Below are 17,048 nucleotides of genomic sequence, written 5' to 3'. Positions count from 1 at the left end.
GGCGGATCACTGGGTCAGGAGATCGAGACCATCCTGGCTAACACGGTGAAACCCCGTCTCTACTAAAAAATACAAAAAACTAGCCGGGCGAGGTGGTGGGCGCCTGTAGTCCCAGCTACTCGGGAGGCTGAGGCAGGAGAATGGCGTGAACCTGGGAGGCAGAGCCTGCAGTGAGCTGAGATCCGGCCACTGCACTCCAGCCTGGGCGACAGAGCGAGACTCCGTCTCAAAAAAAAAAGAAAGATATTCCACACAGATGGAAACCAAAAGCAAGCAGAAGTAGCTATACTTATATCAGAAAAAGACAGACTTCAATTCAAAAGCTATAAAAATAGTCAAAGAAGGACATTATATAATAATAAAGGTACTAACTCAGAAAGAGAACATATGCACCCAACACTGAAGCACCCAGATATATAAAATAAATATTATTACATCTAAAGGGAAAGATTAACCCAATACAATAAAGGCTGGGGACTTCAGTACTCCATTGTCAGAACTTGACAGATCAGCTAAACAGATAATCAACAAACACTGGATTTAAACTGCACAACAGGCCAAATGGACCTAACAGATCTTTACAGAACATTTCACCCAACAGCTGCCAAAAACACATTCTTTTCATCAGCACATGGAACATTCTCCAGGTTTGGCCATACGTTAGGACACAAAACAAGCCTCTAAAAACTTGCAAAAATCAAATCATACCAACTATCTTATAACCACAGTGGAATAAAACTAGAAATAAATAAAAGAAAAACACTCAGAACTATATGAGTATGTGGAAATTAAACAACACACTCTTGGATGATCAATGAGTGAAGGAAGAAACTAAGAATAAAATTTAAAAATTCCTTGAAACAGGTAAAAATAGAAACACTAAAACCTACAGAACACAGCAAAAGCAGTATTAACAGGCAATTTGTTAGCAATAAATTCCTACATCCAAAAACTAGAAAGATTTAAAATAAACAACTTAATGATGCATTTCAGGGAACTAAAAAGCAAGAACAAGCCAAACCTATAATTAGTAGAGGAAAGAAATTACAAAGATCGGAGCAGAAATAAATAAAATTCAGACTAAGAAAATGCAAAAGATGAACAAAACAAAATGTTGGGTATTTTTTTTTTAGAGACGAGGTGTCACTGTGTTCCCCTGGCTGGTCTTGAACTCCTGGGCTCAAGCGATCCTCCCACGTTGGTCTTCCAAAGTGCTGGAATACCAGGTGTGAACCACCACAGCCTTTTTTTTTTTTTTTTTTTGGAGATGGAGTCTTGCTCTGTCGCCCAGGCTGGAGTGCAGTGGCGTGATCTCGGCTCACTGTTAGCTCTACCTCCTGGGTTCACACCATTCTCCTGCCTCAGCCTCCTGAGTAGCTGGGACTACAGGCACCCGCCACCATGCCCAGCTAATTTTTTTGTATTTTTTAGTAGAGACGGGGTTTCACCGTGTTAGCCAGGATTGTCTCAATCTCCTGACCTCTTGATCTGGCCGCCTCGGTCTCCCAAAGTGCTGGGATTCCAGGCGTGAGCCACTGTGCCTAGCCCCACCACACCCATTTTTTAAGAACATAAACAAAACTGACAAACCCTTAGCTAGACTAACTACAAAAAGAGAGAGAAAATCAAAACAAATAAAATCAGAAATGAAAAAGGAGATGTCACAAAGGATAGCACAAAATTACAAAAGATCATTAGAGATTACTATGAATAACTATATGCCAATAAATTTAAAAACCTAGAAGAAATGGATACATTCCTGGACACATACAACCAACCAAGATAAAACCAAGAAGAAACAGAAAACCTGAACAAACCAACAGTAAATAACAAGATTGAATCAGTAATAAAACTTCTGCCAACAAAGAAAAGTTCAGAACTGGATGACTTCACCAGTGAATTCTACCAAACCTTTAAAGAAGAATTAATGCCAATTCTTCTCAAACTATTCCAAAAAATCGAAGCAGAGGGAATTCTTCCTAACTCATTTTATGAGGCCAGCATAAATCTGATAGTAAAACCAGACAAGGACACAACAAAATAAGTAAACTACAGACCAATATCCCTGATAAACATAGAGGCAAAAATCTTCAACAAAATACTAGCCGATCAAATCCAACATCAAAAAGATAATATATCATGATAAAATGCAGGAATGCAAGGATGACTAAACATACACAAATCAATAAATGTGATACATCAACAGAATGAAGGAGAAAAACATATGATTATCTCAATAGATGCAGAAAAAGCATTTGATAAAATTCAACATTCCTTCATGATAAAAATTCTCAATAAATTATGTATAGAAAGAAAGTACTTCAACACAATAAAGGCCATATATGACAAACCCACAGCTAACATCATATTGAATGAAGAGAAGGTGAAACTTTTACCTCTAAGAAGTGGAACAAGACAAGGATATTCACTCTTCATCACTCTTACCCAACACAGTACTTGAAGTCCTGGCCAAACCAATTAGGCAATAAAAAGAAACATAGAGTATCCAAATTGGAAACTAGCAGGTCAAATTATCCCTTTTTGCAGATGACATGATCTCATCATACATAGAAAACCCTAAAGACTCTATAAACAGCTTATTAGACCAGTTAGAGACTTTTTTTTGTTCCTTCTCCACTATTGCTGCTTTACTTGACTATCCTAAAGAAAAACTTGTTATAACTGATTTAAAAATTCGGTAAAATTATAGAATACAAAATCAACAAACAAAATTCAGTAGTGTTTTTATAGACAAAGAAATCAAGAAGGCAAGCTTGTTTACAACAGTTACAAAAAAAAAAAAAAAAAAAAACCTTGGAATAAATTTAACCAAGGAGGTGAAAGACCTCCACAAGGAAAACTACAAAACACTGATGAAAGAAATTGAAGGGGATATAAACAAATGGAAAAATGTCCATGCTCATGGATCAAAAGAATTAATATTGTTAAAATTACCCTACTGCACAAAACTATCTATAGGTTTAATGCAATCCCTATCAAAATTTCAATGGCATTCTTTACAGAAATAGAAATAGAAAATAGAATCTTAAAATTCATATGGAACCATAAAAGCCCCTGAGTAGCCAAAGCCATCCTAAGCATAAAAGAACAATGCTGCAGGCATCAAACTACTAAACTTCAAACTACACTACAAAGCTGTAGTAACCAAAACAACACATAGTACTGGCATAAAAAGCAGAAACAGAAACATAGGCCGGGAGCGGTGGCTCATATCTGTAATCCTAGCACTGCACTCCAGCCTGCATGACAGGAGTGAGACTTCATCTCAAAAACAAAACAAAACAAACAAAAAACCCAGAAACCCTGAAAAATAGACTGATGGAGCAGAATAGAGAACCCAGAAACGAATCCATGTATCTACAACCAACTAACTTTAGACAAAGGTGCCAAGAACATACATTGGGGAAAAGACAGTCTGTTTAATAAATAAACCATTGGTACTGGGAAAACTGGATATTCATATGCAGAAGAATGAAACTAGCTCTTACCCTACACAAAATCAACTCAAAATGGATCAAAAACCTAAATGTAAGATCCAAAATGATAAAACTACTAGAAGAAAATATAGGGGAAACACTTCAGGACATTGATCTGGGGAAAGATTTTATGAATAAGATCTCAAAAGCATAGGCAACAAAAGCAAAAATAAACACATAGGATTATATCCAACTACAAAGCTTTTGCACAGCACAGGAAAAAATTGAGTGAAAGAACAACCAGCAGAATGAGTGAAAATATTTGCAAACTATTAATCTGACAGGGGATTGATATCCAGAATATAAAAGGAACTCAAATACTTCAATAGCAAAAAAAAAAAAAAAAAAAACTAAAAAATGGGCAAAAGATCTGAACAACGGGCAAATGATCTGAACAGACATTTCTCAAAAGAAGACATACAAATGACCCACATTTATACAAAAAATGTTCAACATCACTAATTATCAGGGAAATACAAATCAAAAGCACAGTGAAGTATCATCTCACCCCAGTTAGGATGGTTATTATCAAAAAAAAACAAACAAAACAAAACAAAAACAAATGCTGGTGAGGATGTGGAGAAAAAGGAACTCTTACACACCATTTGTGGGAATGTAAGCTAGTACAGCTACTATGGAGAATGGCATGGAGCTTCCTCAAAAAACTACAAATAGAACTACCATATGATCCAACAATCCTACTACTGGACATTTATTTATCCAAAGAAAAGGAAATCATTATATCAAAGAGACATCTGCACCCTCTGTTTACTACAGCACTATTCAGAATAGCCAAAGTATGGAATCAACCTAGGTGTCCAACAGCAGAGAAATGGATAAAGAAAATGTGGGGCTGGGCCCAGTGGCTTACGCCTGTAATCCCAGCACTTTGGGAGGCTGAGGTGGATGGATCACCTGAGGTCAGGAGTTTGAGACCAGCCTGGCCAACATGGCAAAACCTTGTCTCCATTAAAAATACAAAAAATTAGCCAGGCATGGTGGCACATGCCTGTAATCCCAGCTCCTCAGGAGGCTGAGGCAGGAGACTCACTTGAACCTGGGAGGTGGAGGTTGCAGTGAGCCGAGACCGTGCCATTGCACTCCAGCCTGAGCAACAGAGATAAGACTCCATTAAAAAAAAAAAGAAAAGAAAAGAAAAAAAAGAAAATGTGGTATTTATACACAACGGAATACTATTCGCCATGAAAAGAATAAAATCCCATCATTCATGGTAACAGACATAGAACTGGAGGACAACATGTTAAGTGAAACAAGCCAGGAATAGAAAATTAAACACCATATGCTTTCATTCATATGTGGAAGCTAAAAAAACTTGATCTTGTAGAAGCTTTTAGAAAAATAGAACAGAGGATACTAGAGGCTGGAAAGGCTAGGAGCAAGAGGGAGTTAGGGAGAGATTTGTTGAAGGATACAAAGTTACAGTTAGATAGCAGGAATAAATTCTAGTATACTGATATGGTTTGGATTTGTGTCCCTGCCCAAATCTCATGTGAAATTGTAATCCCCAATGTTGGAGGAGGGGCCTGGTGGGAGGTGATTAGATCATGGGGGCGGACTGTCCCCTTGCTGTTCCCATGATAGTGAGTGAGTTCTCATAAGATCTGGTTGTTTAAAAGGGTGTAGCACCTCCCACTTCTCCCTCTTTCTCCTGCTCCCACCATACAACTTGCCTACTTCCCATTTGCCTTTTACCATGATTGAAAGTTTCCTGAGGCCTCCCCATCCATGCTTCCTGTACTGCCTGTGGAAGGATGAGCCAATTAAACCACGCTCCTTTATAAATTACCCTGTCTTAGGTATTTCTTCATAGCAGTCTGAGAATGGACTAATACGTATACTATAGCACTGTAGGATGACTACAGTTAACAACAATGTATTATATAGTTTCAGATAACTAGAAGGAGGATATTGAATGTTCCCAACATGAAGAAATGATGAATAAATGTTTGAGATGATGGATATGCTAATAACCTCGATCTGATCACTATACATCATATGTATCAAAACATCACTATGTACCCCACAAATGTGTACATTTGTCAATTAAAGATTAAATATAAATATATAAAAATTATTTTAAAAGAGCAAGCACCTTTTTTTACTCATATCTATGTTCCCAGAGCCTGGCTGGAGCTGCAAATGACACCATGGCCAATCAACAAACTATTCAAGGGATTGTACAGACGATCTAGGGCTTGATTAATGGTAGGAAAGACCAGGCCGGAAATTAAACGGACCCACAGGGTCAGGGCAGGCATTGGGATGGATTCTAGAGATGCTTGGTGGGAGGATGCCCAGGGCAACAGACAGACCCCCTCAGGAGAAGTCCAACACTAGGCAAGCAGGGAGGCTCCTGTTCTGAGTGGGAGCACAATGTGAAGAGGCGATTCAGGCTAAAGGTCTAGCCACAGCTAAAGGCAGTCACAGATCTGAGGAACAAGAGTAGGGCTCTAGTTCAACAGCAGTAAAGGGAGGAAGGCAGAACCTCATCCATAGAAAGTTATTGTGCACCAAAGTATCAGACACAGAGAGAGAAAAGAGGACTCCATTACTGAAAACAGAAACTCAGCCATGGGGAAACAAGGGAAGCTTAGACGCTGAGCTGAGACTGCTCTTACCTTACTTTTTTTTTTTTTTTTGAGACAGAGTCTTCCTCTGTCACCCATGCTGGAGTGCAGTGTCACAATCTCGGCTCACCGCAACCTCCACCTCCTGGGTTCAAGCGATTCTCCTGTCTCAGCCTCCCGAGTAGCTGGGATTACAGGTGTGCACCACCAGGCCCGGTTAATTTTTGTATTTTTAGTGGAGACGGGGTTTCGTCATGTTGACCAGGCTGGTCTTGAATTCCTGACCTCAGGTGATGCGCCTGCTGCGGCCTCCCAAAGTGCTGGGATTACAGGCATGACGCACTGTGGCTGGCCTTATTCTTTTGTGTATTCTTACATCAAGCCCCTCAGAACTTGAGAAAACTTCACTGAGTTTCTGTTTCTTACAACCAAAGAGCTAAGTGGGGAAAGAACTACTCTTTTTTTTTGAGGTGGAGTCTCGCTGTGTTGGCCAGGCTGGAGTGCGGTGGCGCGATCTCGGTTCGCCGCCAGCTCCGCCTCCCGAGTTCACACCGTTCTCCCCTCAGCCTCCCGAATACCTGGGACTACGTGTGCCCACCACCACGCCCGGCTAATTTTTTCTATTTTTAATAGAGATGGGGTTTCACGGTGTTAGCCAGGATGGTCTTGATCTCCTGACCTCGTGATCCGCCGGCCTTGGGGAAAGTGCTGGGATTATAGGCGTAAGCCACCGCCACCGACCCAAAGAACTACTTTCAACTTCTCCTTGAGTATCTCTATCCCACTACTGTTTCATCCCCAATATTCACATAAAATATATCAGCAGATGCCAGGTTCCTGGGGAAAGGGAAGGAAGGAGTAGAAAGAGAGTGAGATAATTCAGACTCTGGGGAATTCAAAAAGAGGGAGGCATAATAAGGATGAGCGTATGAATATTTCTGCAGGGTAAGGAGGTAGGGAAAGAGGATGTAGATGACTTAGGATTTGTGGAGCTGAGAGAACAGCAGAAGTTCATTGTATCCATATTCATTTTCTTAAATGTTGCCTGTTCTCACTTGTGGCTTGATTTGGAAGTAAGACTAACTAGTAAAAGAGAAATAGTAGCCAGGCATTGCAAACATTCAGAGGGTTTCAGAGAAATATATTAGCTGTCTTAAGTTGCAGAACAAAAAATAAAAGCGTTCCAAGTTATATTGGACGTTGTTATTACATCAACATGAAACAATTCTCTTTTCCTAACAGCGCTGGAACTAATTGATTTCTGCATAACCATAATTTAGTTTAATAAATATTTCCTAATTAAGGCAAATCAACTCAACTGCAATATCACATTAACTTGCCTAATCTCTTTCCTATTAATTACTCCCCTAAGAAATATCTTTTTTTTTCTTTTTCTCCTGAAGAGCATATCTGGTGTTAAACCATCTGGGAGTTACAGTGGTTCCTCCCTAATATAAATGGCAGGTTGTTTGAAACCAAGGGTGGTTACTTAAGTTTGGCCATAACGGGTTTGTCAAGAAGTGACTGAGTGTATAAGCCTCTTTCCTCCCTAAACACTAATAAATCTTTGCGAGCTGGCAGAGGCTGACTTCAGGGGAAGTTATATTAAAAAGACAAACAAAAGACAACAACAAAAGCCACTGTGTGGTATAATGTGAAGATTTGCAGTCAGTAGATTTGTTAGTTTCCTGATCTGTTACATCCTGACTGTTCAACTTCAGGTAATTTTTTAAAAAGTTGTTTCTGCAACATAAGAGTAAAAGTAACAGTAATGATATTACTTGCATATTATTTGCCTTAGCTTGCTTACACTTGTGAAGTCCCTGTATAAACCATTAATTACTATACAAATATCCGTTATTATAACAGTTAAAAGTATTCAAACATGCAGCTCTGTTTTCTGAGTGGGGAATTCAATTATTGGAGATGTGGAAAAGATACACCATTACTAAACCCCTGACACACAGTTCTAGAAATATTCAGTGATTTTAGCTCTTTGTTATGCTAAAAATAGAAGAGTAACCCTGGGGTCACCTCAGGTGACAGTAGGTAAAGAATGAGGGACCAGGACGTGAACTTCATCCTGGAATCCTCAATCAGCAATCTTGCAAAGATTGTATTAGTCTGTGTATTCCAACATGTATGAGCCTGGTTTGTGCTGCACTGGGGATGGAGACAGGAGATATGGATTATAACATCCAGGAACAGCCTGGATAGAGTTAATCGCAGTATATAAGGGGGGTTGTAGGCCTGTAAGTAAGCCGAAGGGGAAATATTTTGATTAAAGACACATCTTATCCAAGAGAACACCTACTACGTATCTTCTGTATTCTAGGCGCTGCTCTAGATAATAGAGGTAAAAGACAACATTTCTCCCCTTAGGAAGCAGCTCGTGTATTTGGGAAAGGAGACATTTATGTATAAAAAGACATGGGGCCGGGTGCAGTGGCTGTAATTACGCCTGTAATCTCAGGACTTTGGGAGGCCAAGACAGGCAGATCACCTGAGGTCAGGAGTTTGAGACCAGCCTGGGCAACATGGTGAAACCCTATCTCTACTAAAAATACAAAAAAAATTAATAATAATTAGCTAGGCATGGTGGCCCCCACCTGTAATCCCAGCTAATCAGGAGGCTGAGGCAGGAGAATCTCTTTTTTTTTTTTTTTTTTGAGACGGAGTCTCGCTCTGTCGCCCAGGCTGCTGGAGTGCAGTGGCCGGATCTCAGCTCACTGCAAGCTCCGCCTCCCAGGTTCACGCCATTCTCCTGTCTCAGCCTCCCGAGTAGCTGGGACTACAGGCGCCCACCACCTCACCCGGCTAGTTTTTTTGTATTTTTAGTAGAGACGGGGTTTCACCGTGTTAGCCAGGGTGGTCTCGATCTCCTGACCTTGTGATCCGCCCGTCTCGGCCTCCCAAAGTGCTGGGATTACAGGCTTGAGCCACCGCGCCCGGCCCGGCAGGAGAATCTCTTGAACCCAGGAGGCAGAGGTTGCAGTGAGAGAAGATTGTGCCAATGCACTCCAGCCTGGGCGACAAAATAAGACTCCATCTCAAAAAAAGAAAAATACATAAATAAATAAAAAATAAAATAAAAAGACATGGACACAATCTGCTTATGTGAGCTCCATGAAGGCAAAGACTTTGTCTACTTCCCTCACCGTGTCTGCCACTCAGAAGGTGCTTCAGAAATGTCAGGTGTGTGAACAAGGAATGAGCAAGGCAAATGCTTCAGGAGTTTAAAGAAAGGAACATTGCCTAGTGGTCAGGAAAGGAAGGAAATGGACAGTGCTTGTGTTAGTACTTCAAGGACGAAGTTGGATTCAAATAGCAGAGGTGGAAAAAACTATTCCAGTTGCTGAAGCATCACGTGCAGAGGCCAAGAACTAGGACTGCCCAAGAGAATGAGAAGAGGGACAATAACAATGGTCAGCTATAGACAGTCATAGACACTGTTACAGACACACACTCATTCAGTCTTCACATGTCACAGCTCCGTGAGCTGTGTGTTATTATTGCCCATTCGACAGATGAGGAAGCCGAGGCTGAGAGAGCTAAATAGCCCTGTTTCCCCAGTATCACATTGCAATTAAATGAATAAGAAAAAGAATAAAAATGTCACAGGTATTTGCAACCACATAAAATATTCCTATGTATTTCCTTCTTCCTTCTTTCCTTCCTTCCTTCTTTCCTTCCTTCCTTCCTTCCTTCCTTCCTTCTTTCCTTCCTTCTTTCCTTTCTTCCTTTCTTCCTTCCTACCGAGACAGGGTCTTACTCTGTCATCTAGGCTGTAGTGCAGTGGTGCGATCACAGCTCACTACAGCCTTGACCTCTCAGGCTCAAGCTATCCTCTCACCTCCCAGGTATCTGGGACAACAGACACACACCGCCATGCCTGGCTAATTTTTTCATTTTTTGTAGAGACAAGGTCTTCCAATGTGGCCCAGGCTTGTCTTGAACCCCTGGATTCAAGCGATCTTTTCACCTGAGCCTCCCAAAGTACTGGGATTACAGGCATGAGCAGCCCCACCCAGCCTTTTAAAGTATTTTCTTTAAATCAAATTAAACCCAAACTCAAATCCCAGACAAATAGAATACGGACACCTCACCCCATCCCTGTCCACCCCTGCCCTTAGGATAATGCAAAGGTTCTAGGGATGAATCTAGATTTTGGGGGAGAAAAAATGCTTGAGGAGGCCTTTCTGCTCTTGGCCTACATGTTCACCTCTGAGATGCCCACAACCCCTACCTATGAAGCCCCATGGCCTGTGCCCAGCCTCCTGGGAGTTTCCATTCCTCCTCTGAGGTCCTGCCTTCTCTCCAGGATTTAGGAGACGCGGGAGAAAAGTCTCTGCCAGCCGTGGTTTTCCCTTCTCATTGTGAAGAACTCTCAGTGTCTCTGATTTTGCCTGTGTCCCACCTCGCCTCTCCTCACCCTCTCCCACCAAACAATACAAATCTCCCTCAAAACTTAGGAGTACAAAACCTTACTTGCCTTTGGAAAAAAGGAGAGAAAATACTGAGAGCACAATATAGATGGCTCTTTTTTTTTTTCTTTTGGATAATTCCACAGCAGTAAAAATATATATAATATACAAATTAACACCACAGTAAATTAATCTACCACAAATAGTTAACCTTTCTTAGGAGTCTGCTGCATGGCAGGGGCTGTAGCAAGCCCTTCACCTATGAGGTAGGTATGATTACCATCCCTATTTTAGAGTTGGAGCAACCAGAGCTTAGAGGGGTCAAATATCTTACTTAATATTACAAGTAATAGAATCAAAACTCAAGCTCAAGAGCATCTGGCTGGAACATCTGAGTTCTTTTCACTACACCATATAAGGGAAGCAATGTTTCCCCACTAGAGTCCAGAGCAGCAGTTTCTTTTTTCCTTTCTCTTCAGACAAAAATCAAAAGCAAAACACTCTACATAATTACAGATTCCATATTAAGGAACACATCTAAAAAGAAATTTACTCTTAGTATCATAAAAAATGAAATCAATTTTTACTTGTCTTTGTCACCTTCTAGAACTTTCCATTTGCATACTTAATTTTTACATATTTACCACAATATAATAGGTAGAATTTATAGTCCACATTTAAAATTGCTATTATATTACACTATGTCACAGTCTCATTATTTTAATACATTCTATATATTGTATATATTGTATGTAAATACATCATATTTATATATTTTTATTTCATACTCACATCATTATGTTTCCATAGTCTTGGTACTCTTTCCTTACAACATCCTTGCCCTCTCTCTGTGCCCACCCCTCCCCATAAACAGAAACAATTAGAGTCTAGTGTGTATTTTCCCATGCATTTCTCCATAGTCATACACCCATACAATAGCACAAGTATTGAGGAATTGACCATTATTTGTTTCCTATATTTCTTACAATACATAGTTTGATACACTTATATACTCTTACAAAAGACATATCTCAAGTTATTGCTCTACTTTCTTAACAACATACATTGTAAAATTCCTTCCAGGTCAATTGATGTCACTTCAACTCTTTCTTGTTTAATAATACAATCTACTGTGTGGTTATTCTACAGTTTATTCAATCTTTACTCTATGGATGGACATTTACGGTTCACTGCAGCCTCGACCTCCCAGGCTTAAACCATTCTCCCACCTCAGCCTCCCAAGTAGCTGGACCATAGGCATGCACCACCACACCTGGCTTATTTTTGTATTTTTGATAGAAATGAGGTTTCACTATGTTGCCCAGGCTGGTCTCGAACTCCTGAGCTCAAGTGACCCACCTGCCTTGGCCTCCCAAAGTGCTGGGATTACAGGTGTGAGCTGCCGTGCCAGGCCTCATATATTTTTCCGTACTGGTGCTTTTATTTCTTCTTTTTTTAATTTTCTTTTATTTTCTTTCTTTTCTTTTCTTTTTTTTTTTTTTTTTTTTTTGAGACAGAGTGTCCCTCTGTCACCCAGGCTGGAGGGCAGTGGCTTGATATCGGCTCACTGCAAGCTCTGCCTCCCGGGTTCTCACCATTCGCCTCCCAGGTTCTCACCATTCTCCTGCCTCAGCCTCCCGAGTAGCTGGGACTACCGGAGCACGCCGCCACGCCCAGCTAATTTTTTTGTATTTTTAGTAGAGAGGGAGTTTCACTGTATTAGCCAGGATGGTCTCCATCTGCTGACTTCGTGATAGGCCCTCCTCGGCCTCCCAAAGTGCTGGGATTACAGGCGTGAGCCACCACGCCCAGCCCTGGTGCTTTTATTTCTATGGGATAGAGTCCCAGGAGTAGAATTTCTGGGTCGAAGGGTATGTATTTGTTGTAATTTAATAGATACTGCCAATTGTCATGTTCATGCAAATACATACTTTTATTAACGGTATAGGAGAGTGCAGGGTGCTAGTTCCAAATGCTAATCTGAAGACAACCCACCTCCGGAAACATCCATCTAGAGGTGTTGGAAGGGAACCAGGAATATGGATAGTTTCAAAGCTCGACATGTAGTTGTTTTGTTTGGTATGGTTTTTTTGAGATGGAGTCTCGCTCCGTTGCCTAGACTAACGTGCAGTGGTGTGATCTCTGCTCACTGCAACCTCTAGCCTCCCACCACCACACCTGGCTAATTTTTGTATCTTTAGTAGAGACGGGTTTTCACCATGTTGGCCAGGTTGGTCTCGAACTCCTGACCTCAAGTGATCCACCCGCCTTGGCCTTGCAAAGTGCTGGAATTACAGGTGTGAGCCTCTACATGTTTTTTTTGTTTGTTTGTTTTTTGGTTTTTTTTGAGTCTCTGTAGTTGCCCAGACTGGAGTGCAATGGTGCGATCTTGGCTCACTGCAACCTCTGCCTCCTGGATTCAAGTGATTCTCCTGCTTCAGCCACCCGAGTAGCTGGGACTACAGGCGCGCGCCACCATGCCCGGCTAATTTTTTATTTTTAGTAGAGACGGAGTTTCGCCATATTGGTCAGGCTGGTCTTCAACTCCTGACCTCAGGTGATCCGCCCGCCTCAGCCTTCCAAAGTGCTGGGATTACAGGTGAGAGCCACCGCACCCGGCCTCTACATGTAGTTCTCATAGGTAATAGGGTTTGGGAGTCACAGGTTCACTTCACTGTAGGGTTTATCAAGAGGGAGGAATAAGGGGCAGGGATCAGGAGAGCTGTTTGATGTGGATTCCCTTTTCCAAAGAGCGTTAAATTTAAACTTTTTACCTTATCTCCAAATAACGTTATCAGCAACAGAGAGACCCAGACAGGACTGAGGAAAGAAAATATTACTCATTCAACCTCAAATGTACGCCTCATTACCCATCCACCCCACTGATAATTCTTAATTTTTTGTCGTTAGCGCAATTACATAGAAAACATTACCATCTGTGATGGAACATTTTAAGTTCTATTAAAACTATACCTTATGTGTGACATACGGCCACCATTCAAACGGAAATTGGAGCAATTTTTTCAGTAATCCTGTATTATTTTTCTGTAAAAATACTATTGTTTATATCAAAATACTTCAATGATTCTAATTTTTCTGGGTAAAGAAATTAATGCATGGTATCGGACATTATTAAAAGTATTTATTTGCCAAAAGTAAAGTAAATTTATTTGCTAGAAGTAAATACTGAATGTTTTAGAAGCCCGTATTGGCATTTCTCCTTTTTTTCTTCTCTTTTCTTTTTCTTTCCCCACTTCCCTCTTCTCCGCCCACTTCTTCCTGTCCCTTCCTCTCCCCCAAACTCCCCACCCCCCACCCCTCCCCGCCCCTTCCCACCCGTCTAGGAGGCTCTCAGAGCAGGTGGAGCCCCTTCGCTCTCTGAGAGGCTCCTCTTGTTCACCAACCAGCAGCCAGGCCCACCCGGTCTTGCGGTGGAGCTGCTGCAGTTCCACTATTGGCCACTAGGGGCCCTCTGCCTCCCTGGCCTAAGGGGAGAGGAAAAGAATGTCTTTTTACTTTTCTAACTTTCCTAGTAGAAATGAGTCTCATGGGTAGTTCCAAAAGAAAATTCTCAAATAAACCAGGGGAAAATAAAGCGAACTAAAGAAAAGAAGCTCCAAATAACAAACATAGTTTTCGACCTTAAGGTGACTAAAATCTAATCCTGGTTGTCTTGACTGACACAGCTAACTGGGCACAGCCTTCCTTCCTCTCTTTCCTCATCAGAGGAAGCACAAAGCACAGATAAAATTAAATTGACCGTGATACGAGGGTTAGAAGGAGCCTCACTGCCTCTCAAAACGTAGTTGCTTAGCAGCATCACCTCTCTTGACATGACCTTGGGGTCATTCTCCCAGCCCCTGCCCCTCCACCCTGGGGAGCTTTTCCTCTGCAAACATCCTGATCTCTGACTCTATCCCCTGGTCCAAAGGCAAGATCTCCCAGGCTTCCTGCACCAGCCTGGGGGTTTCTTTAGCCCTCTTAGAGGCTCTGTGACTGTCCACACGGGAAGTTTGGTCTCTTCAGCCCCTTCCCTTGGAGTATCTGACTCTTAATCCTCATCTCACTGTGGGGTCACGGCCATCAACAAGCCTGGGCAGAGTCACAATCAAAATCCAGGTCTCTAGACTCAACCCATGGACTGATGTTTACACCACAATCTCTGCCTCAAATGCATGAGGTGACTAAAAAAAAAAAAAAAAAAAAAAAACGCAAGGGCAGTAAGAATAGAAAGGTATGAATTTAATACACTAACAATAATAAAGGATCTTGAGTTCTAAAACTGAACAAATTAAGCGTGTAAAAAATAAATACACATATGCCTTCTCAAGTGGTTCAGTTTTTACAGAAAAAAAAAAGATTTTCCCCAGCTTGCAGTGTACTCGTTTTAAAAATCTCTGTTTTTCATGACAGTGTACTTTCCATGTACCCTGGGCTTAGATTCCATTGCTGGCCAACGTCAATGGCTAAAAGACAACACAAAATTAGCACAGTAGCAAACTGACAATTAATAATGGAGAGAAAGCCTGCTCAGGGTGAAATCATAAGGTGGGTGGGAAAGTGATGGTAACAGTTCTCACTCTGTCTCCTATTCCATTGGGTCATTCTCTTAGCTGGTGGTCAACCAAGTCAGGAATTATTGCTTGGAGTTTAACATAGACATTTTTTGACTTTCTTTTCTGCTCAACATTCATCCACCATTGCAAGATTTATTCAAGAATACTTCCTAGATGGTGTTGAGTACTTCCTATTACATTCCATTCCTGTGTGATACTAAGATCGATTGGTTCCCCATCAACTATTCACTTAATGGTTTTAGTATACATTGATCACTGTTGCCTGCAATAGTTATTTCATTAAGGGTTGCAAAATAGTGATTTTAAAATTCTATTCTTCTTTGTGCATTTATGTGTAGAGTAGTCTTTGGTCACACTGAGTGCAATTCCTACTGGAAAAGTGGAATAAATGTTTGATTCCTTCCTTTTATTTACTAATTTTTCAGAGGAATGAATTGGTTGCCTAGCAATCACCGATGGTGACCAATTTTTTAAACTATAAACTCGAAGATTTTTCTATGTGGGTATTATCTTAGTTTTCTGTTACTATAACTTAATACCTGAGCCTGGGTAACTTATAAAGACAATGAATTGATTTCTTACAGTTATGGAGGCTGGGAAGTCCAAGGCCAAGAGGCTGCATCTTGGTGAGGGCATTCTTGCTGGCAGGGGCTCTCTGCAGAGTCCTGAGGTGGCACAGGGCATCACATGATGAGGAGGGTGCATGAGAGCGAGCCAATCCAGACCCAGATTCTAAAACAGACCCACTTTTGTTATAACTAACGCACTCCCATGATAACCTATTAATCTATTAATCCATTAATCCATGAATGAGTTAATCCATTCATGTGGGCAGAGTCCTTAGGGCACAATCACCCCTTAAAGGCCTCACCTCTTAATACTGTTACATTAGGGATTAAGTTTCAACATGAGTTCTGGAGGATTCAAACATTGAAGCTTTAGCAGGTATGTTCCAATCCATTGCAATTCTTTTTTTAGAGATGAGGTCTCACTATATTGCCCAGGCTGCTCTCGAACTCCTGACCTCAATCCTTCTACTTCAGCCTTCCAAAGTACTGGGACTATAGGCATGATGAACCACTGTGCCTGGCTTATTATTCTTTTTTATGTTCAAATTGTCCCTTCAGATCAGCTCTTGTATCTTTTCAAAATGACCCCATTGCTCTTTGAAACCTCTTTTCTGGTACACAAAGATGTTCCAGATTCATTTTATATGCTTAAAAAAAAAAAAAAAAAAAGCCTATAAAGTCCAGACCTGGAATAAGCCATTTCCGCAAGGAGCCTTAGTTCCTCTTAATGAGAAATGGTATTTTGAGACTACATCTGGTTGCTAACAGCATTCATTGCTACAGGAGTGCTCACTCGTTCTGTATTCTCATTACTTCTTGCCCTTTGAGTGGTTAGGGTTGGCAAATGCAAATTATTCTTTGCAGGTAGGTTTTTACTTACCTATTCACTTTTATATTTGATCACTTTTTCCCTTGCTAAAAATCACAGGTCCCACAACATAAAGGTGATTACTTATTTGCTTTTTTCTATATGTCTTTTTCTTTTTTTTTTTTTTTTTTTTTTTTTTTGAGATGGAGTCTCGCTCTGTCACCCAGGCTGGAGTGCAGCAGTGTGATCTCGGCTCACTGCAAGCTCTGCCCGCTGGGTTCACGCCATTCTCCTGCCTCAGCCTCCCGAGTAGGTGGGACTACAGGCACCCGCCACCACGCTCAGCTAATTTTTTTTGTATTTTTAGTAGAGATGGGGTTTCACCGTGTTAGTCAGGATGGTCTCGATCTCCTGACCTCGTGATCCACCCACCTCGGCCTCCCAAAGTGCTGGGATTACAGGCGTGAGCCACTGCACCTGGCCTTTTTCTATATATCTTTAATTGTTTCAGACAACAATACCAAAGTGCCACTGACATAAGAGAACTGGGTGAGATTGAGTTTTTTGTTTTTTTGTTTTTTTTGA

The sequence above is a fragment of the Trachypithecus francoisi genome, unplaced genomic scaffold, assembly GCF_009764315.1.
Source record: "Trachypithecus francoisi isolate TF-2019V2 unplaced genomic scaffold, Tfra_2.0 Lachesis_group5, whole genome shotgun sequence".
Lineage (NCBI taxonomy): Eukaryota > Metazoa > Chordata > Mammalia > Primates > Cercopithecidae > Trachypithecus > Trachypithecus francoisi.
The sequence above is the reverse complement of the archived record's forward strand: the minus strand, read 5'-3'. Positions refer to the sequence as shown.